At 46.6% G+C, this 26,117-nt stretch overlaps 1 protein-coding gene and 1 pseudogene across 1 annotated transcript in view; one reads left to right on the top strand and one right to left on the bottom strand.

Moving 5' to 3' along the window:
• Positions 1-26,117, bottom strand: part of LOC144176137 (RNA pseudouridylate synthase domain-containing protein 1-like) — a 66,362-nt gene that overhangs the window by 29,223 nt on the left and 11,022 nt on the right. The gene's annotated exons all lie outside the window — the stretch shown is intronic.
• On the top strand, positions 381-25,695 carry LOC144174032 (uncharacterized; annotated as a pseudogene).

The following is a 26,117-nucleotide window of genomic DNA, read 5'->3' as shown; positions in this document are numbered from 1 at the left end:
ATTCTATTTCACATGCTTGTTCAAACAGAGACCAGTTGACCTCCTCCAACTTCCACCTTTTGGTGCGCTCTGGTAGCATGGGTACTGCCGGTGTGGAGTCCAGGAAAGCTGGGTAGTGGTCACTGCCAAGAGGATTTTGAAGTGTTGACCAAGTGAAAAAGGCACTTAGGGATGGCGTTGCAAGAGAGATGTCAATGCATGATTCGGTGCGGGTTGATGAGCATATGTAAGTGGGACTCCCATTATTGAATAAATGTAGAGGAGTTGCGGACACTACAGCCTCGATGAGTCGGCCTCGTGTGTCACTTCTTGCACTTCCCCACGGTACATTGTGCGCATCGAGATCCCCCAGCAATAGGAAAGGCTCAGGCAACTCATCTATGAGTCTGAACAGATCGTTCTGGGTGAGTGGAACGGTTGGTGGAATATACAGGGAGCAAATCGTGAGGGCTATTCCAATGTGTGTTCTTATGGCTACTGCCTCCAAAGTGGTTTGAAGCTTCAGTTCATTTGTTGGGATCGACTGGGGAGTGACGATTGCCACTCCTCCAGCAGATACAAGTGAATTTGTCCTGTCTTTGCGGTGAAGTTTGTATTTTCTGAAAGGATTATTGTGCACAGAGGATAAATGAGTTTCCTGAAGACAGATAATGGATGGTTGGGACTTCTCCAACAATTCGTGAATGTCATCTATGTTACACAATAGCCCATGACAGTTCCACTGTATTATTCGCACCATACCAGTCTTTTTGGGTTTGCTCTTTTGTATTCAAGCAGGTGTGGGTGAGGTCACGTCCATCTCCTCCTCTCCCTCTTTCCTACTGTCACCTGCAGGACGCCCAGGCTTCCCGCGGCCCTTCGGTACCCTTCGAGGGTCGGGGGGTTCCCCAGGCCGTTGCCGTGCAGGAGCCGCACCTGCAGCAGTGCCACTTCCCGGCGGCACCTTCTTCTGGGGCGTGTCGACCGTCGTCCGAGAAGGGGGAGCCGACCGTGCAGCCGGGGCAGAACCCGCTGAGCTGCGTGTTAGCCCCGAAGCCTCCTCCACCCCATCGGTAGTCGGTACACCGGCTTCTGGCCTGACTTGTGTAGAGGGCTGCGGGACTGAGCAGTCCACTGAGTGGTCCACTCGGTCCACCTGCGTGGACTGAGTCAGTGTCGGGCGTTGGGGCAGCCCAGCCTCTGGGACAGGAGGGGGCCGTACCGCTGACACCAGGTCCCTCAGCTCGACCTGCGTGCCTACAGACACCAGAGCTGTCGCCGGCCCCCGCCGCACCACCTCCGCAAAAGTTCCTTTTTGCTGGAAACTTAGCCTTCTCTTAGCCTCAGGGTAAGATAGATTCTGTGTTGTCTTGATGGTCATTACTTCTTTCTCATTCTTCCAGACCGGACAGGATCTGGAGTACGCACCATGGTTGCCAGAACAGTTAACGCAGTGGGGTTCTTTTTCGCATCTTCCGTTCTCGTGCGCTTTTCCTCCACACCTAGCGCATGTGGGTTTGCCACGACAGGATCCAGACCCGTGCCCAAACCGTTGGCACTGAAAGCAGCGCCTTGGGTTTGGAATGTAGGGCCGCACTTTGCAACACAGATACGCTGCATTTACTGAGTCTGGTGGCGTAGTACAGTTGAAGGTTAAAAGACAACATGTTTGGTCTTAATTTCTTCTCCATTTTTCCTGATCAGTATTCTGCGTGCTGCAACCACCCCTTGTTCTGCAAGCTCGTTTTCTATCTACGCGTCGGAGCAGTGAAACAGCTCGGACTCGGAGACCACGCCTTTAGAGAAGTTAAGTGAGCGGTGCGTAGTCACTGTCACGTTCGTGTCGTTGATTTTTGTGAGTTCCATGATTTTTGCACTCTGTTCTTTGGTGTGCACTTCTACCAGTACATCTCCATTCTGGAGTTTCCTGGCGCTGTAGTTTGTCCCCACTAGTTGATTGAGGGCCTTGGCAATTGCAAAGGGAGACGTTGTCTGCATTGGCTCCTCTACTCCTTAAACGACAAAAAATCGTGAGAAGTTGTCACTGTTTTTTTGCGGCAGGTACTGAGAAATGACTTCGGTCCGGGCCCTTTTCAGGGACCGATCAAGAGGTGTTTTACTTTTAGCCATGAATTTAGCTGCTGATTCGGTGGCCACGCTGGCCGCCCACCACGGAGCCCACCCAGGGGAGCGTGCAGGTAGACATGCTAGCCATACGTGGCCACTATAACTATATGAAAAGTGGTCTAGGTAGGCCATTTTGCACAAAGTTAACCCTTGCCGCCTGAGGGTAAAAGGCAAAAAACAGGAAAAGAGTAGGTGACAGGACAGGCATGGAAAGATGACACGACAGAAAAAGAGAGAGAGTGAGGGAGATAGGAAAAGGCGACTGGCTGCTTTCCCCAGGGCGGGTCAATCCTGGGGTACCGTCTGCAGGAAGCAGGGGCCAAAGTGGCGTGTTGCCGCCACCAGGGGGCCGTAAAGGTCCAAAACAACCCTGGCTTTGGCTCAGCCACCAGGATGCCCTTTTCCCTGGACACGGCTAAGCCACGCACCGCCGGGGCGTGAGTGGGTCCAACCCACATGGGCTCGGGGTCCGCGGTGTCGCCACTACCGTCACCTTAAATAGACAAGGTGCCCCTGCGGGCTGAAGCGTAGCGTTTACCATTGCATACATTCTGGCATCAATAAAGGCGATGCCGACTTTGAAAGTTGGCGTCCCCGATCTGTGCCCTTTGTCCACCGTAACTAGAGCGGCTAACCTTCCACCAGCGCGTTCGGAAGTGTACTGAACATAATATGATTATGCCTATGTCAGCGCCGTGCATTGACTCAAGGGATTCGGTAATACTCACTTTGTTTATTAGAGACGAACGAAACGCTTCTTGAATGCGAGTAACATACTCACGAATCAAAGGAAATTGTGAGCGGCCGCTTCTGTCAGCCGCCATGTTTGTTTAGATATCGCGCGGCAGTGGCCGCTGCCGGTAGCTTCGATGGTAGCCATCTCGCAGTGAATGTGTTCTCATGATTGAGAATGAAGTTTCCGGCTCAACCCACAATGCATAATTATTCCGCATGCTTATACAAAAACCTTTTCTTTTTCAAGATCTACTGCGTGCTCCACGAGCGTACAGTTCTTGTGGGAGCATCGATCATTGATTGACGAGCCGCTGTATGGAGGGTATTGGTAGTTGAGAGAAGAGCTTCTCTTTGTGATAGGATTTTCTAGGTGGCCACGTTGCCGCGTGCTTGTGTTACTTCCGTGTTGTGCTGAATCGTCTCGTCTGTCATGAGTGCCCTGGGCCTGAAGAACTCAGTCGGCGCTCGGTCAGAGCAGCGTTCAAACGGGCTGCTTTCTGTGCATGCTCCTTTTTTTTCGAGAGAGAGAGAGATGCAATTTTAGGGGTCGACCTACATTTGGGTTGACTTACAATCGTGTATATACGGTATGACGTTCTGTTCTTTTAGACCTTCTCGGAACTCCCCCTCGGTCAGGTACCTTAACTCGTCTGAGATTACTCCACGGACTGTGTTCAGTGACCGGTGTTCCCTGACGGTTATGGGGATCTCTCCAAAAGATGTTAGTTGCGAGAGCTTTTCATGCTGCTGCTTGTACAGTACTTCGAGAAGGAGGTCTCCATTTGCTAGCTTCTTGATCTTGAAGGCTTCACCAATGGTGGCTGTTAGAGTCTTTGTGACGAGGAATGGTGGGGCAAGTCGTGCAGTTTCTCTTTGTCATTGCTATGTACCACGTGGAAGTGTGGGAAGTTGCTGACATTTTTCATGAAAAAATTTGCAGTTACATCGGTGCCCCTTGTTTTCGAGAGAGATTGTTTTGTCAAAGAAAAAGCAGCCAGGAAATCAAAAATAAGTTTGGCCATGGTGCTAGCCACCCAACATGGAGCCCAACAAGGGGGCGGGACAGGAACTCGCAGACAAGTCTGGCCCACGCCAGCCATACACGACTATAACCAAATATGGTTCAACTCAGGGTCGTTAGCCACACAAGGTTAACCCTAGCCGCCAGGAAAAAGGGAAAGTGAAGAAGGAACGAGGCGACAGGAAAGTTGTTAGAAAGAAGATAGGAAAGTGAAAGATGAAGGGGAGGACAGGCTAGGCGACTGCCGATTCCCCCCGGGCGGGTCAGGCCGGAGGTGCCATCCACATTGCCTTCGCCGAGGTGCCTTAAAGGTCCAAGTGCTTGGTGTAGGTTCAACCTACCAGAATCCTCTTTTCCCCGGTCATGGCGCTGCCACGCCCAGCTAGTCATGGGTGCTCGCAGTCCATGGTGCTGCACAGCCCCCTGCGGGGGCTGAGCATTTGCAGTGTGCGCACTTACTACAGCTTAATTCAACAGTGTAGTATATCCAGTCATTGTGATGTGAACCAACACACTGGGTAAATATATTTTCAGCAGACGTATTTTTGCCCAGCAAGGCGCTTTTCAAACGCATTTATTGTCCGCAAGTTGAGCGTGGATGTGGCACTGAGCAGATACGCAAACACGAATTTAACCCAGCCATGGTTGAATGGTCGCTAACACTCTTCTGCATTGCATTATTGCCTGTACTTGCAGAGTGTTTGTCACACATTTGACACTCAGTGGTGCAATTTTTTGCCTTCTCAATAGGATAATCTCACGGAGGACCAACTTGAGTACCGGATATTGGAGAAGCTTGGCACTAAAACAATTACACCAAATGCTAATGCTACTCCCAGCATTTTGTCCCACAGGAAGCCCCCTCAGCTCCACAAGCCACCTGCATAACGTTGTTACAGACCTTTGTTCCAATAAAATTCTCATTTGGTAACACCAGTCCAGCTTCGTGATACACCTCAGTCCTTTCTCTTGTTAATCATTGTGATATGGTTTCCCTTATGGAATTGTTTCGGGTGTAATCTTGTGTTACTGCCATGTACAAATAACGTATTTGCATGATTCTAATGTGCACCTGATTCTAATGTGCACGCAAGTTTACGAAGAAAAATTTGAAAAAAAATTACTTGACGCTGATTGTACAGCACAGATTTAGAATTGCATTTTGAGGGGAGTTCGTGTCCACTGTGCAATGCTGCTGGCCACTATGAAGCTGATGTCGGCTTTGACTCGATTGTAACGTGCACATAAATTTGAAGGCTAATTTTAGCAAACAAAGGTGCGCGTAAGAATTGTGCAAATATGGAGTTGCAATTACGAGGATGGATGAATTCGGTCGATGTTGAAGATGGCTCGTTGATCGAAGGCACATAGCTGACGACGGTCTGCTCCACGATATTTACACTTTATTACAATATTTACAAAGAAGTTACAACTGACATCGTAGATACGAGCTAGAGACGAGCTTGGGACGAGCCCGCATCACGCAGGGCTCTCTCCTCCCCTCTACTACAAACACCTCGGTTTTATTAAAAAAAAACACGCCTCCAAGGAAGGCGGAACCAAAGAAAGAGAGGAGGGCACATAATTAACAGTTCTGGCCGTTTATAGGCCGCACAGCCACCCACAGGCGGAGCTCATAATTAGGCAATTGGCCCACCCCTTGTCCAAAACTCCTTTCCCGTTCCCATGCAAACTAGACGTCAATACTCAGAAAGGATTCGCACCGGAAGCCGCGACATTAAAAATAAACAAACTACCCAAGTCTGACGCGTTGTTACACTGATTTAAGAGTAGCCTCACAGGGACCGAAAGCAATAAATCCCGAACCGTTGTTCCAATGCACATCTGTGTCGTGCTGGCGCAGTTTGTTTACGCGGATCGCCGCCCTCGCTTCATTCCCCGAATTCCCCATTTCAAAACAGACTGGCACAGTGTCGTGATTTGTTTAAAGAAAGTGGCCGCCGCCACTTTGACATTTTGCGTCTTTGCGTCGAGTCTGCCCAGCGATTTACAACCGGCCGCTTCCGGTCCGCTCCCGAACTTGACATCCGACGAGCCCGGTGCGAGCAATGCACCACACGGCCTCGCCCCTCTCCTGCTTCTGAGAATTAGCGGCAAACGGTTCCTTTCCGATGCCGATGCGTTGAGTGGGGTCCGCAGCCCCCGACCACGAAAGAACAACAAGCAAAAAAAAAAAAAAAGGCACACGAAAGGCTGCTCCAACCTCCGGCGCTCATAGTCAAAACAAAAAAAAAAAAAGGAAACCTCTCTGGCCAGTCTTCGTAACCACTCGATGCAACCCCTCGATCTTAACATATGGTATGCCAGGATATTTTGCAGTACAAAGTGTGTCCCTGCCTCTATTAATAACGCCTGTATGCGTCCACATCCGGTTGGAAAAATAAAAGTATTGCATGAAATATTAAGTGCAATAAATATTTGCATGAGCAATGAGTATATATATTGTTTTTGGAGGAACTCAATCTCTTGTACGTATGGCAACTGAGAGGCCCCAATCTGCTATTTCACAGTATAATCGATTAATTGATCGCAGTATTCCCAGAAATATGCGCCTACGTTTTTTGCTCGGTTCGCACCTGAACAGACAGGCACACGTGCAATCCAATGTATCTGGCTGCGAATTTGGGGCAGCAGGGATTTTTCCCGTCACTGTACTTGCACACACGCAACAAGATGCGGAAATTGCAAAATACAGCGAAGACAGTTCGATGAAACGTGTGCCCGTACCACGTGTCGATCAGTCATATTGCAGTGCGCCTTACGATACATGACTTATTTCCGTAATTTGCAAAATTCTAGGTTCGCTAAATCTTCAAGCCGTGCAGCCACCCACCTCGCTTGTAGGAAATCATAATTTATCGAACCCCCCAAATGAATCAATGTTTTGCTGTACAGCGTAACAGAGATTCAAAATTGTGCATATTAGTGCACTTCTGGCCCTGAAGTATGGTAGTTATTATAGAACTAGGCACTACAGCTAATTGTAAGCTGGCCATTTAACTCTTTCGTTATCGCGGGAAATTGACCGATCTTTAGGCGTGTAAAAAAACAATTTCTTTCTGCTAAAAAATTGGCTAGGCAGTAATTACAGGATCACAAGATGCAGATGATTTAACGCGCTTCCCATAAAACTAGTTTTTTAAATGTTTTCATACACCATAGTTGCAAAAAAAATATCAAACTCAAAATTTTTGTCACGTTGTCAAAGAAAATGATAAAAAAGCAGTTTTCAAATAACAAACCACCAATAGTAGAAAAAATTTCAAATACACATTTTGTAGGGGAACATTTCTAAATCCCTTCCTAGAACAAACGTTGACTTGCGCGGAACAGTTCGTCAGGTATTAAAAAAAAATGTTAGCACGCGTGGTGCCCGCACCGTGCGGTGAAGCCCAACCTCAATTTCAAAATGCGCAATTTAGGGAGATTTCCTGGAAGAAATCTGGCGGTTTGACATCATCTGAGGCACCCACGCACGTAAAAACATCTTGTCAATGACTGACTTTGCATTTACGGCCAGCACAATACCAGAAACAAGCACGCGATGCGGAAAAACATGCATGGTGTTGAAAACGAAACTTCGTGGTTGACGCTTGTTGACATTCACCGTCAGTTATCTCTCGAAACATAAACTTGTGGTTTATTATCATTTTCTGAATCACTATTGTAGCTTTGCTTGCAGGAATGAGGTGCGATGCGCTAGAATCGTGCCCTGCCAACCTTGGCCGAGTAGCTGTTGCGTGATAAGAGAGTTCAGCACTACGAGCCTCCTGCATTGCAGCGCCACTTCACATTTTTGAAATGAAACACTACCAAACCTATTGGAGACTCCGTCCGAATAGACAGTTCAACTAAGGAGCCGCACTAGACCTCCGGAGATGCCCTCGTATGGAAACGAAACTGGCAGGCGAACAGCTGGCAGTGTGTAAGGCCGGTTTGAAGTGCTCTCCTCGTCGGAACTGATATCTGGCGACTGGGTGTTATCTTTTGACTTGCATCGGAAGTTCTTATCATAGAAATCGGGTTAGGGTGCAGTGAAATCAGGGGCAGCATGCGTTTTTCGAGGATCAGTAGCATACGCAAAAGGCGCCATGGCAGGCAGGCTTGAAGTTGGGTAACTGCGTAGTAGTGCTAAATATGAATTTTGTGATGCAGAAACGGAACCGGAACTGTTGTAAGCTGTTTGTGAATGGTTCTGTGGTAAGTAGAACTACAATGCAACTTAAAACAACAGGCGCAAAGACAATAAAACTGCCTAAAACCATAAAGCAACTTTGCAAACAGGCACTGCTTGATATTTTCAGCTGATTTCAGGAATTATTACTGCCAAGAGTGCAAACCTGATGATTGAAAATCATCTTCTGATTCATCATTTATGCCTATAGATAACAAAAACCAAACGCTGATGCAGAGTACCGTATTTACTCGCGTAATGATCGCACTTTTTTTCCAAAAATATGCATGATGATGATGATGGTAAGTATTTAATGGCGCAAGGCCAACGAGGGCAAAGAGTGCCAGAGACAAGGTTATTTAATGAAGTGAAGTGGTTAGCACAAAAAGGTAGGTTAAAAAAAAACGTGTCAACCGAACATAGCAAAATCAATTAAAGATAATGGTGATGGCTGGTGTATAGGGCCAGATTCATTATGCGTGATAGGAAATGAGGTTTAAAAACTTGACTTCTGACAAATACTCAAACACACGTTTCACGGAAACAATGGCATCGTCACCTAGAAAAAACGGTGGATGTAGGGGAATATGTTGTCTGTAGAGTTCTCTGAAGTGTTTGTGTCGTGTTGTGTGAAGTGCCTTGCATGTTACTAGTATGTGCACTACGGATAGGGCCTCTCAAAAATATTATGCAAATTTAGGGGTGAGTTCATTACGCGAGGTAAATTTTTCGCGAAAAAAGTTTCAGCACAAAAAACGCAAGCAAGTTGCAGTTTAGAATGTTTATGATAGGTATTATGAACATAATAAACATAATAAAAACTCCACAGACCACCACCAGCTACGCTGCAAAGTGACAAAAAATGCAGTGTTTTCATGAATTACGGAACGCACCGGAACGAGTTTGCTGCGAGGTGAGAACAGGTCAACCAATAACTGGCTGCTGCTGTCACAGTGCAGGACATCAGACACTAAGAAAACTTTCTCTAAGACGTTCTAAGGCACTTTCTTTGTCAAGTGAGTACATTATGTGCATTTAGCGAGTTTCTTCCGCACCAATAATGAACTCGTGCCTGCCGGTATCGCTAATACCGCCAAGTCTGCGGCAATAACGTAGTCGTATCCGCTTTGAAAGAGGAGTAAACATAGGTACGCATGACCATTATCAGCTAGACTTGGCACACATATGACATGGCTGCGGCAAGTTCAGGGTGCGATCATTGCACGGAAAATAAAAAAGTCTTATTTTGGCGATAAAATTCAGGGGTGCGATCATTACACGAGTGCGATCATTATGCAAGTAAATACGGTAATTACGAGCGGCGCTCCATCTTCATTGGTAGCAGTGACGTGCAATGACCACACCCCTTTTCCACATGCAGGCGATGCAAACACGTGTCAAAAATCACCTTTTTGTTGCAAAAATGAAAACAAACGTGAGTTTGAAAGGGCATTTTCTGAGCTGACTCCAAATAGCTGTACTTGTTCCAGGCGCTATGAAAAGGGGCTCCCAAGGTAGCGTTCGAACTGAACGATTTTGAAAAGGGGTGGTAACGAAAGAGTTAAGAATTCCTTAACTGCACGTGCTTTGTGCAAGCCTTTTCCGCATATGCCCTACGAAATTGCGACTGGCTGCTCAACATGTTGCGAACGCCTTTCGGACGTACATTGCCATGCCGCGGGCACACTGCCAAAAGTTCAGCCATCATAGGTGAAGCCAATAAGGAGGCGTGAGAACTTTAACATTTCCGTTTTTTTAATCTTTGCACAGCAGCCTTGCAACGACATGAAGGAGAAATAAACGTGTTCTATGTACAACCTAAAAGCCCTGGAAACTGCCCATAATTAAGGCTGGGTGTATGCCGCTATAGTAAATGCAGAGCGCAGACTGAGTGCCGCTTGATTTGCAACCAACACAAGAAATGCGAACGCAAGAAAGTCAGCGCAACGCTCGAACTGCAATATTTGCAAATGACGTGTTTTTCACGGCCGCGAACCATGTGTAAGCTGTGTGTGCAGCCTCCGGATTGCACGACCACAACTCAATCACGCAAATGCAACAACAGAATCCCCCTAACCGAGTAATTTGCAATGCTCACGTCCAATCCTTTCGCATCACCAACTATCTTGAGATGCTGCAGCATGCCACACACGTAAACAAACACCGGGTTATGTGTTCGCGTGAGCAGCATCCACTCCGCACAAACATTCCCTCATAGACGAAAAAGCAAAAGCAAAACAGCCTCACTTGGTTCAGGTAAATACTCAGCCGAAGCTGAGTATTTACCTGCACGGTTCTTTCTCGTTGTGTTGGGTTTTTCAGCCGAGAGGACGCGTAGAAAGCTGGTGGTAGCTGTCCGCGGCAGGTAGATGCAGAGGAGTTTCGGCGGGTTGGCGGCGAGGCAGACGAAGGGGCAGGTACGTGTCGGTTGTGCGTAGTGGTGTCGCGGCTAGAACGCGTAGAAGCGGATAACTCTGGGTTAGCTAAGCGGGTTGCAGAACTGGAGGCAGCGCTAAGTAACGAACGCGATGAACGGAGGGCCGTTGAGGGAAAGTTAGAAGCAGCTGAGAGGAAGCTAGAAAGGAGCGACATTTCGCCAACAAATGACGAACACCTCGGCCCATGCCGCGAAGCGGAGGCATGCACCGAGGTGACACAGGGGGTGGAAGCAACGAAAGGCAACAGCTACTCCCACGTACTGCAAGATAGGCCAGCCAAACCAGTCGATAAGCCGGGTACCAGTAAAGAGCGGGACGTGGCAGATGATAGCGTGGTAATCATTGCGGGTGACTCTAACATGAAGAGGAGCAGCGCTGCCATAGTGGAAAGGGTAAAGGGGGATAAGCGTGTGAAGGTGGGGTGTTTCCCAGGTCAAACGATGCAGACGGTGATGACTGGAGCAAAGGGGCTGCTGGCCTTGTCTAGTAAAGCTAGAAACCTTGTGGTGATTGCCGCGGGGCTTAACGATGTTCTAAAGGGAGAGGAGGGAAAACTTGGCCAGGACATAGCGAAGGGGGTAAAGGACCTGCGGGCGACGGCCCCAAAGGTGCTCATTGCAGTCTGCACCGTGCCGGAGGTGATGAAGCAGGGCGTGCACACTGAACAGGCAGTACTCGCTGCTAACAGCGAGATCGTGAGGTGCGGCAGGGAACTTGGGCTAGAAGTGATAGACGTGAACAGGGTAGTGGGCAGCATCGGAAATAGGCAAGCTTTCCAGTGGGACGGGATTCACTTCAGCCCCAGGCTAGGAAATAAGGTGGGGTGGCGCTTGGGTGGGAGAGCGGTAGCTTTTTTAGGGGGCCCCGCGCAGCTAAGGAAGGCAAACTAGGAGACAAAGTGGAAGCATGGGACACATGCACACTCAATGCTGGTAGGCAGCCAGGCCTAGAGCTAAACGGAGAACCTACAGACATAACTGAGAGCGTTGACAGAAGCCATGTAAGTGGAAACAATGGAGCAAACAATTTTGTAAAAGACAAAAACAGACTCCGTAAGCGGAAAGGGAAAAACAAATCCAATAAATATTTGATCAGCTACATAAATATGCAGGGAGGCAGAAAGCCTGATAAGTGGGTGGAAATTCAAAAGCAACTTGAACGGGAAGGAATAGACGTGTACGCTTTAGCCGAGACTCACCTCCGGGACCTAGAAGCCCCACCTGTCACAGACAGTTATGTCTGGGAAGGTTGCAACAGGACCACAGGAATGAAGAAAGGGGGAGGTGTTGGCATGCTCATTAAATAAGGGACCGGCTGGCAGAGAGTGCATGAAAGCTGTAAAGAGCATCTATGGGTTAGGGCACCATAGAGGGGAAAAATACATGGTTTGGAGTGGTGTATCTGTGGACCGGAAGTAGTGCTAGGGAGGAAAATGAGGAAATGGTAAACTGTTGGAGAAGAGATATAAATGAGTTCAAAGATTCGGGCGAAATATTCATAGCTGGAGATATGAATGCCCATATAGAAGGTTTGTATGGATACAGAGACCACAACGGTTCTCTAGTGATAGATCTATGCCAGGAAAACCGGCTTGTAATAGTAAACACGGAAAGCAAGTGTGACGGACAGATGACGTGGGAAAGCGGTAACAGACAGTCTAGCATAGACTACAGTTTAGTATCCGAGACAGTATACGGAAGGCTGCGGGAAATGAGGATAGATGAAAATGGAACAGACAGCTTAGGAAGCGACCACAAGCGGATTAGCTTGCACTTTGGAGGAGCAACCCGGACAAATGCAGAAATAGGTACAATAGGGGGAACTAATTTGAACAATGAGCTGTTAAAGATCATCGCTGATAGATTGGAAGATGAAATCAATAAATACCCAGGCAAAAATTGGGATTACGACGAAATGATTGCGTTCATAAAGGGTAAGATGAATGAAGCAAAGAAACGAAACCGATGGAAAGGCAAGAGAAAGCCGAGAAGCTGGTGGAATAAGGAAATAAAAGAGGCTATTGACCAGCAAAGAATTGCGTCGAGAGAACACAGAGAAGCAAAAAGAACTGGTATGGAACCGGAGGTAGTGAAGGAGTAATGGGATATCTACCGTGGGAAAAAACTAGAAGTGCAGAAAATGGTGCAAGCAAAGATCAAGCAGAAAAGCGAACAATGGATGGCAGAAATACGGAAAAAGGACAAAAGCGCATCCAAGAAGTTTTGGAACCATGTAAAATCACTAAGCTCAAAAAACGATAACCATCAAAAATTCCTGATTGATGAGGATGGGAAACATTTAGAAGGAGAGCACGCGTTGGCGCATATTCATAAAGTGATTAGTGAGAAGTTTAGGACAGTAGTGGTAGGGAAACCTGCACCGATAACATCAGCGCCACAAAAGACTGCATAAGTTTGAGCAACCTTGATTGGAAAAAAGCAGAGCAAAAGGTTTCCCCCCAGACAGCAGTGGGCCCGGACGGAATACCAATGCAACTGATAAACCTGCTTGGACCTAAAAGTAAGGAATCGTTTATGAGGGCAATAGATAAGGTGATATAAACCAAACAAATACCAGAGGACTGGCTAGAAAGTAGGATGAATTTAATATATAAAGGCAGAGGAGACAAAGCCAGCATTGATTCATACAGACCACTCACAGTAACATCAGCGGTGTATAGATTTGTAATTCAGGCGATAAAATCAGAAATTCAAGCATGGATGGAAGAAAATTAAATACTTGGGGAACTGCAGAATGGATTTAGACAAGACAGGCGACTGGATCACCATTTGTTCGTGATAACGCAATGCATTGAAATTGCGAAAGCACAGAATAGACCACTATGGATTACTTTCTTGGACATTAACTCTTTCGTTACGGCGGAAAAACGGCCAATTTTGAGTGCTTCCACAAAACATTTTTTTTTTCTTGAGCTACTGGACACATTTAGCCTTGCTATGCATGAAATTTTAGCTTATAGATTGCTCTTCCAAACACAGAGCAACAGTTTTGTTAAAGGTACAATTACTTACAGTTTATTCGTCAAGTAATCAGAAAAAAGCCCCCAAGAAAAGTATACGAAAAACACAAATCGGCAATTTTACCGAGACTAAAAATTATTTCAGGAATTTTAAGATATACAAATTGTTCCTGCGTTCCTTGGCTATGATTCAGTATATAAATCAACAGTGTACACCACGTTTTCAATTTTTGAGGGCCCGTCAACCTAGCGGAACTGACGGCTGTACCACGCCGCGAAGGCACAGTGAGTCTCTGTAAAATGTGCATCCAAGCATACTCTTTTGTGTTCTCTCACAAAAGAGAAGCGTCGCACCTGAACCCTGCAGCGCTAATCTGACACGAGCGCCAGGTTATCTTGAAGGTAATAGCACGATATGGCGCGGTGCATTTGGCAAAATATCCTGGCCGTACGTTGTCGAGACCCTAAACACAAAATCAAAACCGCAGTCGTCAGATAAGAAGCACGTTTTGTTTATAAATACAGCGCGGAGTCGCAACGAAATTACCTGCCAGCGCTTGTTGAAGTGCGAGGCACCTAAACCGGAGCTTCGTCGTCCGAACTGAAATCTGAAGATCCCACATCATTGCTTGACCCCTCACTGCTGCTGGAATCAGAAAAATCGATAGCAGGAGCTGCCGAAGTGCTTGCTGCAATAGTCCGACTGTGCGGAGCGCGGCGCGAACTCGACACCATTTTTTCTCCTGCTTCCCTCTACCTTCGGTTCAAATTTCTCTTGCTGCACCACCACCACACGAGACACATACACAAACGAAAGCGAAATTGAAAGAGAAGATGCCAATGAACACACCAGATGGTGATAGTTGTCTGTGGAGCGCGGGTTTCAGATTTTGCGGGAGATTTGAAATCATCGGACGCCGGCTTCCGATTGCCTCTGGTGCCGTCATGAAAGAGTTAAAGGGGCATATGACAACGTAAACAGAGGACAGCTGTGGAGAATGCTGAAACACCAGGGATTAAATGACGAGTTAATACAGTTCCTTATGGCTATCTATAAAGACAATAGAGTACACCTTACATGGGAAGGACCGAAATGCGCCATGCAGGTCAACATCCATCGGGGACTGAAACAGGGATGCTCTTTGAGCCCAATACTGTTCATGCTTTACATGGCAGGGTTAGAAAAGAAACTGGAAGAAAGTCAAGTAGGGTTTAGCCTAACCCATATGCTGCAAGGCGAAGCGGTACAACAGCATATTCCGGGAATGTTATACGCAGACGACATTGTTCTTTTAGGTGATAACTAAACCGATATGCATCGGCTAATAAATATTAGCGGCCAGGAAGCCACCAACCTCGGGTTAAATTTCAGTGCAGAAAAATCAGGAATAATGGTTTTCAATGACACTACCCCTGACGTAGTGTCTATCCAGCAAGGCGAATTACCTAGAGTGAAGGAATATAAATATTTGGGAGTATGGATAAACGAAGCGGATAACTACTTAAGAACTCACGAGGAGCAACTTAAGGTTAAGGGAAAGTGAAATGCAGCTATAATGAAGCATAGAGCTCTGTGGGGGTATAACAAATATGAAGTAGTAAGAGGAATGTGGAAAGGAGTAATGGTTCCGGGTCTCACGTTTGCGAATGCTGTACTCTCCTTAAAATCAGACGTTCTATCAGGCCTTGAAGTAAACCAGAGAACGGTAGGACGTTTGGCCTTAGGCACACATAGAAAAACAACTAACGAAGCAGTTCAGGGAGATATGGGCTGGGCGTCGTTTGAAGTTAGAGAAGCACAGAGTAAAATACGCTTTGCGATGAGGTTGAGGGCAATGGATCAACGAAGGTGGGCAGCTAAGGTTTTTCAGTACCTATACTTGAAAAGCGTGGACACGCAGTGGTTAAGAAAGACTAGAAGGCTAACGATGAAATACGGAAAGAACAGAGGAGAATCCAAAACAGCCAAGGTAACCAAAAAAGAGGCAAGGCAGATTGAAACAAATAAATGGAGGGAAAAAATGGAAGCTAAAACGTTGTTAGAGATGTACAGGGCTGAGAAATTGAACATCAGAAAAGAAAATTTCTACGATAATTCCCAGGGTAGTGCTTTGCTTTTTGAGGCTAGAGCAGGTTGCCTGCGAACTAAGAGTTTTGTGGGGAAGTATTCACAAAATGATGGGGTATGCGTGGTCTGCGGAAAAGAAACATAAACTATGCGGCACATAGTGTCAGAATGTGAGGGTATCCATCCAAATCTACATGAAGGGAATATTGGGCTTCCAGAAGCCCTAGGATTTAAGGGTATCACAGAGGAAGTTAACTTAAAGGCTGTCGAAGGGACGAAAAGAAGATTAGAATGCTGGTGGTCGAAAAGCAGAGAGCGGAATATTGCCTAGGACAGTTACCACCTGTAACAGGAGAAAAAAAGTATTTTGTGCCTAATAAGCTTTTTGTGCCTGCCCTAAGCAGCGCTAGTATTAAACCAAGAGTGTAAAACATGGGTACATTAGTCCTTTTTGGTAAGATGACATGTCATCACCCCGCTAGAAAGGGTAAACCAATAGCAGTCATCATCATCATCATGGTGCATATTTCTAAAATGGGGCTCTAGAAATCCTAAAAATGCCACCACACAACAATTGGGCACAAAAATCAAGAGCAAACTGCAAAAAAAAACTGTCCGCAGCAAGCAGCCCCACAGCGTTGCAAAGGGAGTCTTTTCTGAAAGGGCCAGCACAGAGGGCGGCACCGTCACGGAGTTAAAGGGCGCGCGACGTCGTGGGTGAGGAGAAAGTAAAAAAGAGGAGAGCGGGGGAGAAGGATTGAGTAGGTGGTGCTACCTTAGTCATTTTAGGGGCCTTACATCCGTGATTAGAGGCGACTGCAGTGTCAGACTCTTGCGCGCCAAGTCGCTTTCGTTCACAGCCGGGGTTTCATTCCCCAGTGATGCGAAGTTCTTGAGGGCAAGGAGAGCACCACCACATAATGTGAGTGCAATTATTAATAGATCTGTTAACACCACAGCCGAGAATCTGGTTGAAGCAGGGCAGACAACACACACCAATGTTTTTTGTTTCTGCGGGGTGCAATGCGCATGCGCACGCAGAGCGGCACAGACATGGAGGTTTCGAGTGTTGCCAAGCGAAGAAACCACCCGCTAAAACTTTTTAGTGAATACTATCTATACGCCTCGAGCTTCGCGATCGCTGCGCGGCCGGCCGCCGCTTCTCCGTGGCACTTACGGGATTACCGCTGCGCAGCTGATAGTGGCTCATACAGTGTTTTGGTTCTCTATCGCTTCTTTCTGCCTTTCTGCGCACTAAACAACTTGTTATGGTGACGCCTGTAAGCAAATAATACGTTCAGGGCACTTGAAAAAACATCTGCGCCCTGATGGAGTGCTCGAACACCAACAAGAGCTATCCGGAGATGCGGTACTGCGCGCTTCTTCGCCGCTCTTATGAGCGATGGCAGCAGCATATCACCACTGTCACCACCTCCGAATACGTCAGGCGCAAATGAATTCCGCTGTCACCTCGTTTAGACCTGATACTGTTACGGGGAGAAGTTGGTTTTGTTTTCCAGCGCGGACAACAAATGCGGCTTTGGTTCGAATATAAACGTCGTAGAAAAACATGATTTGGGGATGTGATTACCCAATACCTGACAATAACTTGTGCATTTTATTGAAATATAAGCCCCACGAAGATGTTAAGTACCGTATTTGTTCGAATATAAGGCGGTCACGATTATAAGGCGAGGGGGGAGTTGAAGGACCGAAGAAAAGGAAAAAAAGTTTGCACACTAATATAAGGCGAGAGATCCCGCAGAAACTTTATTCAAATTCCTACCTTTGAAGTTAGCGAAATTCAGCCGCGATACCACATAATCACGAGCTGTCATCATCTGAAGCATCACTGCTGTCCTTGTCACTGGTGCACTCCCAAACTTCGCTGTCGTCAGTGCCGTCCAGCGAGTCGGAAATGCAGCACTTCTTGAAAGAAGCTGCCACCATAGCGTCGGGTATAGCTGCCCAAGCGCCGGCTATCCAACGAGCCACTACCGACGGAGATGCACCCTTCGAACAGCCTGACGGTGTCAAGGCCGTTTCATCGGAGGCCATCCATTCGTTGTAGAGGAAATACAAGTGAGGGAACACAAGCGCACACCAGCGAGGGAACACAAAAGACAAGCACATGCAAGCGGCGAAGCGCACGTGGAAAACTGGCTGCGGCATGGAGAAAGAAATATGGCTGCGGTTTTGGACTCGGCCTGTGGATTGAAACATACTGGATTTTTGCTGGCTGTTTTTGACTTTTTATGACTTGCCGCGACACGCCGTTGCTGATCTCGGAGCCCGCCCTCGAATATAAGGCGGGGGCAGACTTTGAGGCCGCGGTTTTCGGAAAAAAACCTCGCCTTATATTCGAATAAATACGGTATATTCCAAGGCTACACGAAGTTAAATTATATGTACCCACTTGCGCCTCATAGCAAGGATCAAGGAAAGTTAATGAAACCACGGGAAAATAAATCGTCTGCCAAGTCCGGAAGCAATATAATAGCTCGTACAAAAATGAAACAACCCAGTGCTGCTTCGGAAATGCTAGAGACGGTCATCTTAACTTCAGCAAGGTAGAACTCACTAGACAAACTAGATGCGAAATGCACTGATATTTTCAAAGATGGGGGGGAGGGGGGCGTTTAACTATCGTTGTGTACAAATGCGGAGCGAAATCAAGGAATGACCGTTTTAGTAATCACACACATGCTGCGCGTTCACCTTTATTTTGTATTTCAACTTTAACGAACAGCTGATCACCTGGTGGGCACATTTTTTGAAGTATACAGAAAGTAAGTTCACAAGCGATAAAAGGAATCGTTGGAAGAGTGTGGTATCTGATAAGGCCCTCTGATTTCACTTTTGTGCTAGATTCTGCAGGCTCCCTGCGTCATATGACGATGTTTTGAACAAGCGTTCGGTCATGGACGCGGATATAAGCGGAGGATGTATGTAGCAGACAATGAATGTTTGCGAGGGCTGAGATATGAAGTGTAATATCTGAGTGTAATATCAATATCTGAGATATGAAGTGTAACTGGCGTGCTGTCAGGTATGAGTGCTCCGCTAGATTATGTAAGCACACGAAACCGATTTACATCATAGTGTATAGTCGTAGCATGAGCACCTGAGCGAACGCTGCATACACAGGTACTGTTAGTAAATTTCAGGGCACTGGAATTACAATCAGCTACATGCATATGCCAGTTTCGCGACGCCAGCCAGTGACACACACCTGGCACTTTTGCGAACCGAATTTACCACACTAAGATCGCGTCAGAAGCATTTATACTCTCGTAATAACACCACATTTGAAAAAGAGTGGCTGCTCTACATAAATATGTATTTGCAACCCATACAAACGGAAAATATCAGTTCTGAACATGCCACAAAAGCAACGGCTACCGTGGTGACCGGGCCGGAGACTCCCGCAACTGCTTCCGAAACGGGCCGCTAGGGGGATTTCAGTGGCGCCCCTACAGGCAGCACTCGATGCAGATACTTCATGTACTTTTATGCTATTCCAAGGTCACTTTTGTTGTCTTCATTTTTCTTTTTAGTAATATTGTATGTTTTGTTGGCTTTCAAGTCATTCCCCCCCATATGTAGTAATGCCCACTTGGACACCTTAGGGTACTTAAATAAATAAATAATACATCATAAGTTCCGTGCAGTAATATAGGTGGTGAGTCACATGCCTATTCACTGCTTTCCTCATTATACAGCTTACTTGAGTGAAGTTTGTGTTAAATAAACGGTGTGTTATGGCAATCTTTTGAATGAACCAAACTTGCATTCTGTCGTCAAGGCTCCTTTAAGTCCTTTTCCAAACCAATAAAACCAGTTGTTAGAGTGCGCTCGTGCGTTCGTATATTTCTGTGTCCGCATTTGTTCATTGAAGCTTGTTGATGAAAGATGATCCTGAGCTCCTTGGCTTGCACCGTAACTCTTGGCGAGAAAGGCGCATATAAAGATGGGCAAAACAAGTTAGTGGCACGGGTGTGCTTGATGACATGGCAGCATGGGTACTTTGGCACGGATTTGGTCTTCAAGGCAAACCTAAGGTTTGTATATGTACGCTTATGCTCTAGGCTCCACTGACCGAATTCCACATACAAGTTTTGGATGGGGCTTCTCCGGAGAGCTCTAGGCAAAGCCCCAGGTACAGCACAGGGTCCAAGATTGTCAAAGCTGTTTTCGTGGCTGAACCATGCACAACACTCCTGTACTCTAACAAAGACCCTACCAAGCTGGTAAAAGCACGTTTGCGCCACAGCAGTGATGTGCCAGGGCTTTGAGAACGTACATTATTTTTAAGCACCTATGTTTCAGTTGTTTTATGTGTGAAATTAATGAAAATTTTTCGTCAAGCACATCCAAAAACTGAGTTCCTTTTTGACAGGAACTCAGAGAGCGGATCCCACGCACCTTGGAGATTACAACATGAGCACTTGCTTCGGGGTTAGGTTTAAAACCGCTTTTGTCTGCCCAGCTGGCAGGTTTGTTAACCCCCAGCTGCACATGGCCTTCACAAATTGAGAGATTACAAGATGTAAAAGACATTTGGACATCCCCGACGGAAATAAAATAAAAAATTAATAGCGGCATTGGCGTCCAACGTGAATTCATCTGCTATAAACAATGTGCAGCTCAAAACTCCCCCTTGAGGCACACCAATTTCTCGCACATGAACCCTGGAAAGTGATGATGATGATGATGATGATGGTTGGATGTTTATGGCGCAAGGCCAACTGGGGCAAAGAGCGCCAAAACAATAGTCATATATGAGGGGTGAAACCTTAAACACCATGTAAAGTCAGCAAAAACAAAAGTAAAATCACAAAACGACAATGAGCATGGCTGGTGTATAGGGCCAGATTTCATTATGCGTGATAGGAAATGAGGTTTAAAAACTTGACGTCTGATAAATACTCAAACACACGTTTCACGGAAACCATTGCATCGTCACCTAGAAAAAACGATGGATGTAGGGGGAATATGTTGTCTGTAGAGTTCTCTGAAGTGTTTGTGTCGTATTGTGTGAAGTGCCTTGCATGTGATTAGTATGTGCACTACAGATAGGGCCTCTACGCACCTGCTGCACTGGGGTCTAGAAGATCCCGTCAGCAGATACGAGTGCGTTGCATGGGTGTGCCTTATCCGCAGCCTACCCAAGGCGACTTCAGTGTATCTGTTGTGTGAGTCAGTTATGTAGCGTCCCAGTTGTGGTTTTATTACGTGTAGTTTGTTGTCTGTTTGCTGACTCCAGTGTAGTTGCCATGTTGAGACGAAGGAATCGCAGAGGCCGTAGTGATGTTGCGACGAACACATATTTATTCTAGAAAAGCATGATGATGACTAGAACTGGAACGTGCATGTGTTGACTTCTTCTTCGCTTCTTCTCCTTGGTTTTCTACATCTTCCCGCCCGCGAGATTCAATTGTAGCATCCCTCCATGGGGTACAAAAGCTGTACCGGTCTCCTGATTAACTGCCGGTCAGGTGTCTTCAGCAAACATGCCCTGACTAGGCCGTCTCTGCCTGGAAATATCTTCTCAACTTTGCACAGCTTCCAATGGGCTCGGTGTGTCTTGTCCCCTAGTAAAACTATGTCCCCTTCCTTAATCGTTGTGTTGGTTGACGACTTCAAGCTTGCGCTTCTTAATTCTGCTAGGTATTCCTGCTGCCATCTTTCCCACCACGCTGCTGTTCTTTCCCAGGAGTTCTTCCAAAAAGCTCCTAGGCATGTTTCGGCGGCTGTGGGGTCTTGATGAAGTCTCTGTCTACCGCCTATGACGTCGGCCGGGGTAATTGGCAGTGGTTCGTTTGGGTCGTCGTATACATATGTGAGCGGTCTGTTGTTGAGTATCCCTTCAGCTTCCACGACGATTGTCCAGAGTTGTTCTTCTGTCATAAGCCGTCTTCCAATGGTCTTTCTGATGGCTGACTTAAAACTTCTTATCAGTCTTTCATAAACCCCGCCCCACCAGGGTGCTAACTCGGCTATGTACTTCCACTTGATCTGAAGATTCGTTGTGAATAAACGCACTTTATTGTCCTCCATCCTCAGTATTTTATTGATTTCTTTTTCCGACCTTTTGAGTGATCTGGCATTATCGCTGTAGATGGTCTTGCACACGCCCCTCCTGGTCACGGCACCATTGAGACGAAGGAATCGCAGAGGCCGTGGTGACGTTGCGACGAACACATATTTATTCTAGAAAAGCATGATGATGACTAGAACTGGAACGTGCATGTGTTGACTTCTTCTTTTTCACTTCTTCTTCTTCGCTTCTTCTCCTTGGTTTTCTACACATGTGTTACGAAGCTGTCGTCTGATGTGTGCCTTTAGGTCGGAGTAAGGTACTGTTGTTATGTCAACTGTGGTCATGAGAGCAGCAGCACCAGCCATTTGATCAGCGGTCTCATTGCCAGGAATCCCACAGTGACCTGGCACCCAGCATATAGTTATTTCTAAATCTGAAGTATATGCAGTCATTATGACCTTTAAAAGAACATTGATTACATAGTTTTTTGATGACCTTCCTGATGACAATGCCTGCACAACGCTTAGAGAATCTGTGTAGACGATGGACTTTGGAATCTTATGTTCGAGGATGCGATTTGAAACGAGTAAAATGCCATACGCTTCTGCCGTGTAAATACTGCTGTGAAAATTCATTGTTTTGATAACTCTAAAATTTGGTCCGTGCGCTGCACAAGAGACAGTAGAACCAGTTTTGGACGCGTCGCTATAGAATTCTGCGCCCCTGTACTTGTCCTGCAGGAACAGGAAGTGCTGCAGAATTGCATTCCTGAGTACCCATTTTTTTCTACAAGATGTTTTTTTCTACAGGTCGCATGATACAGGACGAAGATGCCATGGTGCGATGAAATTATGAATGGGTGTCTTGTGCGTGTCTGAAAGGGGGACATTGAGTGCAGAAGCCTTCTCCCTAACTCTGAGAGGGAACGGTAAGGGAATAGATGGCCTGTTTAAAAAGAGTTGTAAATTTGATGTATCGTTCATGGTGGGTTTAAAAGGATGGTTGGTCAGAGACACGATCTTGGGTGCATACAACAGGTCAACATACTCCCGCTGATGCCCTAGGCACCATTTGTCACACTCGCCATAAAGACTTTCAACAGGGCTAGTGCGGAATGCGCCACATGACAGGCGAAGGCCAAGATGCAGCACTGGGTCGAGCATTTTCAGTGCTGTTTTTGTAGCCGACCCATAGGGGAGAGTCGGGAGGTTTGGGACGGTTGGAGGAATGGGACAGCTCGTTTATCTCTCCAGGAGTTAGTTCAAACACGTTCATCGGCTGCTCACGAGATGGCGCTAGCATACCGATAGCCTGGCTGTAATGGTGGCCGTCTTCAGCGGATGGAGCTTTCTCTGACTACAACTCTCGTTTTTCACGCGTCAAAAGTAAGTATCCGCTTACTCATTTACACCTCTCTCAGTTTTAAACCGCCCTGCTTATGCTGATACCAATTTTTCTTCGAAAACACGCGTTAGGGTCGTACTTCATGCAATAACAAGTTTAGCCCTAACAAGAGAATTTTCGCCATTGAATGTATTTTTCGTTGGGCGAACCACCTGGGGAGGAATGGGACATTTGAGTCGCGGGTCTCGCGAATGGGACAGTCGCGAATGGGACAGTGTCCCATTCCTCCCCACCATACGGCTGGTGCTGTGTCTAGCGGATAAGCTTCAATGCTGTGCCGCTTTAGTTCCGAAAGCAGTTATTTTTTTATTTGTTATTTAAAATTTACAAATGCTTGGTGCCGTGATGTTAAATAACAGACAGGCTGTTTCTGCGACAGTTGACGTTAAGACGCGCTAAACCAACGGGGCATCATAAAATGCAATGTTTCTCCACTAAAAAGGTGTGATTACTGTACACATTTGCGAGAAGCCCGGAATAAGCTCGTGAATAGTAGGCAGCAATACGAGTGCTGTTACGTGCATGCAGGGAAGTTAAGTGTGCTTGGTGTGCGTGAATATTTACATTGGCCAATTTTTGATCCATGTCCATTTTCAGGAAGATGCCGCGAGTTTAGTAGAGGAAGCATCCCGACAGAGCTCAAACATCGAACAATTTGATCCTGGATGCTGTGAGATTGGTGTGCGATGAAAAGAAAAGTATAAGAGACGTAGCAAAAGCTTTTGAAATATCAAAATCATCGCTTGGCCGAGCAATGAAGAAGTACAGAGAATGCGGTGACACATGTGGCATCATGTTCAAGTCCAATTTGGTCTGCGGAATGGTCTTCACAACAGAAGATGAAGTACTCTTGAAAGAATATTTGCTGAAAGCAAGCAAAATGCATTATGGGCTTACGAGAATGCAAGTTCATTCACTGGCGTACGAGTTTGCAACAGCCTTAAACCGGAAGTGCCCGGCGTCATGGGAACAGAACAAGGTAGCTGGAAGAGACTGGTTTATGGGCTTTATGGACCGCCATCCCGAGCTATCGCTTCGATCGCCAGAAGCGACCAGTCTGGTTCGGGCAACAAGCTTCAATAAGAACAACGTCGATGCTTTCCTTTCAAACCTGAAAAGTGTCTACGACCGATACAGCTAACTCCGGACCCCATCTACAATTGTGATGAAACGGGCTTCACAACTGCACACAACCCACCAAAGGTAGTAGCAGCACGTGGAGAAAAGCAAATCGGTCAGGTTACATCCGCAGAACGCGGCGAACTGGTGACGGTTTTGTGCACTGTTAACGCCATCGGAAACGCCCTGCCACAGTGTTCATTTTTCCACGCGAGAGGTTTAAAGATTTTTTTCTGAAAGGGGCCTGGCAGGAAGCCTCGGTTTGGCAAGCAAGTCGGGATGGATATCCAGCGAACTGTTTTTGTTGGCATTAGAGCACACTGTGAGACATACGAAGTGCTCGAATGAGGAACCAATTCTCTTAATTCTCGACAATCATGAAAGCCATGTGAGCATCAACACCATCAAGGCCAAAGAGAGCGGAGTCATCCTGCTGACCTTTCCCCCACACTGTAGCCACCGCCTGCAGACACTTGATGTGTCCGTGTACGGACCATTTAAATCTCGGTACAACGCTGCTTGCAATGATTGGCTCATAAATAACCCCGGGAAGGCCATCTCCATCCACAATGTTGCACAACTAGTTGGATCCGCCTACGTATTAACGGTGACCCAAAAGAACATAATCTCGGGCTTTCAGAAAACTGGAATTTGGCCTTTCAATAGCGAGCCTTTCACTTCGGATGACTACATGATGTCATCAGTCACTGACAGACCCGTAACGTCTGTAAGCGGAGAGGTGTCACGACAGACGGCCACCATCACCGAGAAAACGGACAGGGCAAGCTGACTGGAAAGTGATTTGAACTTTGAGACAAACGGCCATGGAGTTCGCAACGTCTCTACAGATGTCTTCCCACTTACTGTCGCCAACGCAGCCTCGACGTCAACTGCATCTCCCAGCCGGATTGGTCCAAGCGACCTAAGGCCCTACCCTAAGGCTGCACCGCATAAGACAGGGCAAAAAGGAAGGAAGAAAGGTAGGACAAAAGTCCTTACGGATACACCCGAGAAGCATGCGATTGAACAAGCAGCTGCAGAGAGGCTGGCACGACAGAGTCTGAAAAAAAGAGCGCTTATCACAGCTAGGACTGTCGCCACTACCCGCCCAAAAAAGAAACGGCGACTTCAGAAGGTGTTCAGTTCTTCAAGTGAAGACGACACTGTTGCCGTTGCATTTGATGATTCAGACAGTGACATGTCGGGTGCCGATAATGAGAGGCGGGACATTTCTGAGGCCGATTGCCCAAACAAAACTTTCCAAGTGACAAAAGGCAATTTTGTCCTTGTCAGATTTGGTAAGAAAAAATCTGACGTTTATTACACGGGTAGAGTCGAAAGTAGTGACAATATTGACGTCAGTGTCCAGTTCCTTCGAAAGAAAGAAGAGAGCTCAAAGTTTTACTTTCCTCGGCAGAAAGATATAGGGACTGTGCCAATGACGGATATTGTGATGAAGCTGCCAGCGCCAAAAACTATTGGGGGAACGAAGCGCCTGCAAGCTTGCTTCAAGTTTGGTGTGGAACTATCGGCTTTTAATGTCCGCTGAAGACGTTGGGACCGATACTTTACTGGCGTCCCATTCCTCCCAAAAGGATGTCCCACTCCACCCGAAGGGACGGGTGGAATGGGACAGATTTTAGCTGTTAGAAACTTTTTTTTTGCAGTTGCGCTAGAAGTGGCAGTAACCCGTGTTTCTCAGAATTTGCGCAGCTTGTTTCGACTTGTACTATAATCCATCAACCATCTTTTTGCGTTCAAAATAAACAAAACTAAAAATGCATTTGTAAAAAGTGTCCCATTCCTCCCGACTCTCCCCTACACGACACTGCCGTAGTCGAACCGAGACCCCACCAACGCTGTGTACAGGTGCAGCAGTTGTTTGTCGGCCCCATAAGATTGATGTGAGAGGACCTTAAGAATATTCATTGTTTTTAAGCATTTGCATTTGAGCTGTCTGATATGTGGGATGAATGTAAGTTTTTCGTCAAATAAAATACCTAAAAAC

This window comes from Haemaphysalis longicornis, unplaced genomic scaffold (genome assembly GCF_048455015.1).
Source record: "Haemaphysalis longicornis isolate Haplotype H1 unplaced genomic scaffold, Haemaphysalis longicornis Haplotype H1 scaffold_1, whole genome shotgun sequence".
Taxonomy (NCBI): domain Eukaryota; kingdom Metazoa; phylum Arthropoda; class Arachnida; order Ixodida; family Ixodidae; genus Haemaphysalis; species Haemaphysalis longicornis.
The sequence above is the reverse complement of the archived record's forward strand: the minus strand, read 5'-3'. Positions and strand labels throughout refer to the sequence as shown.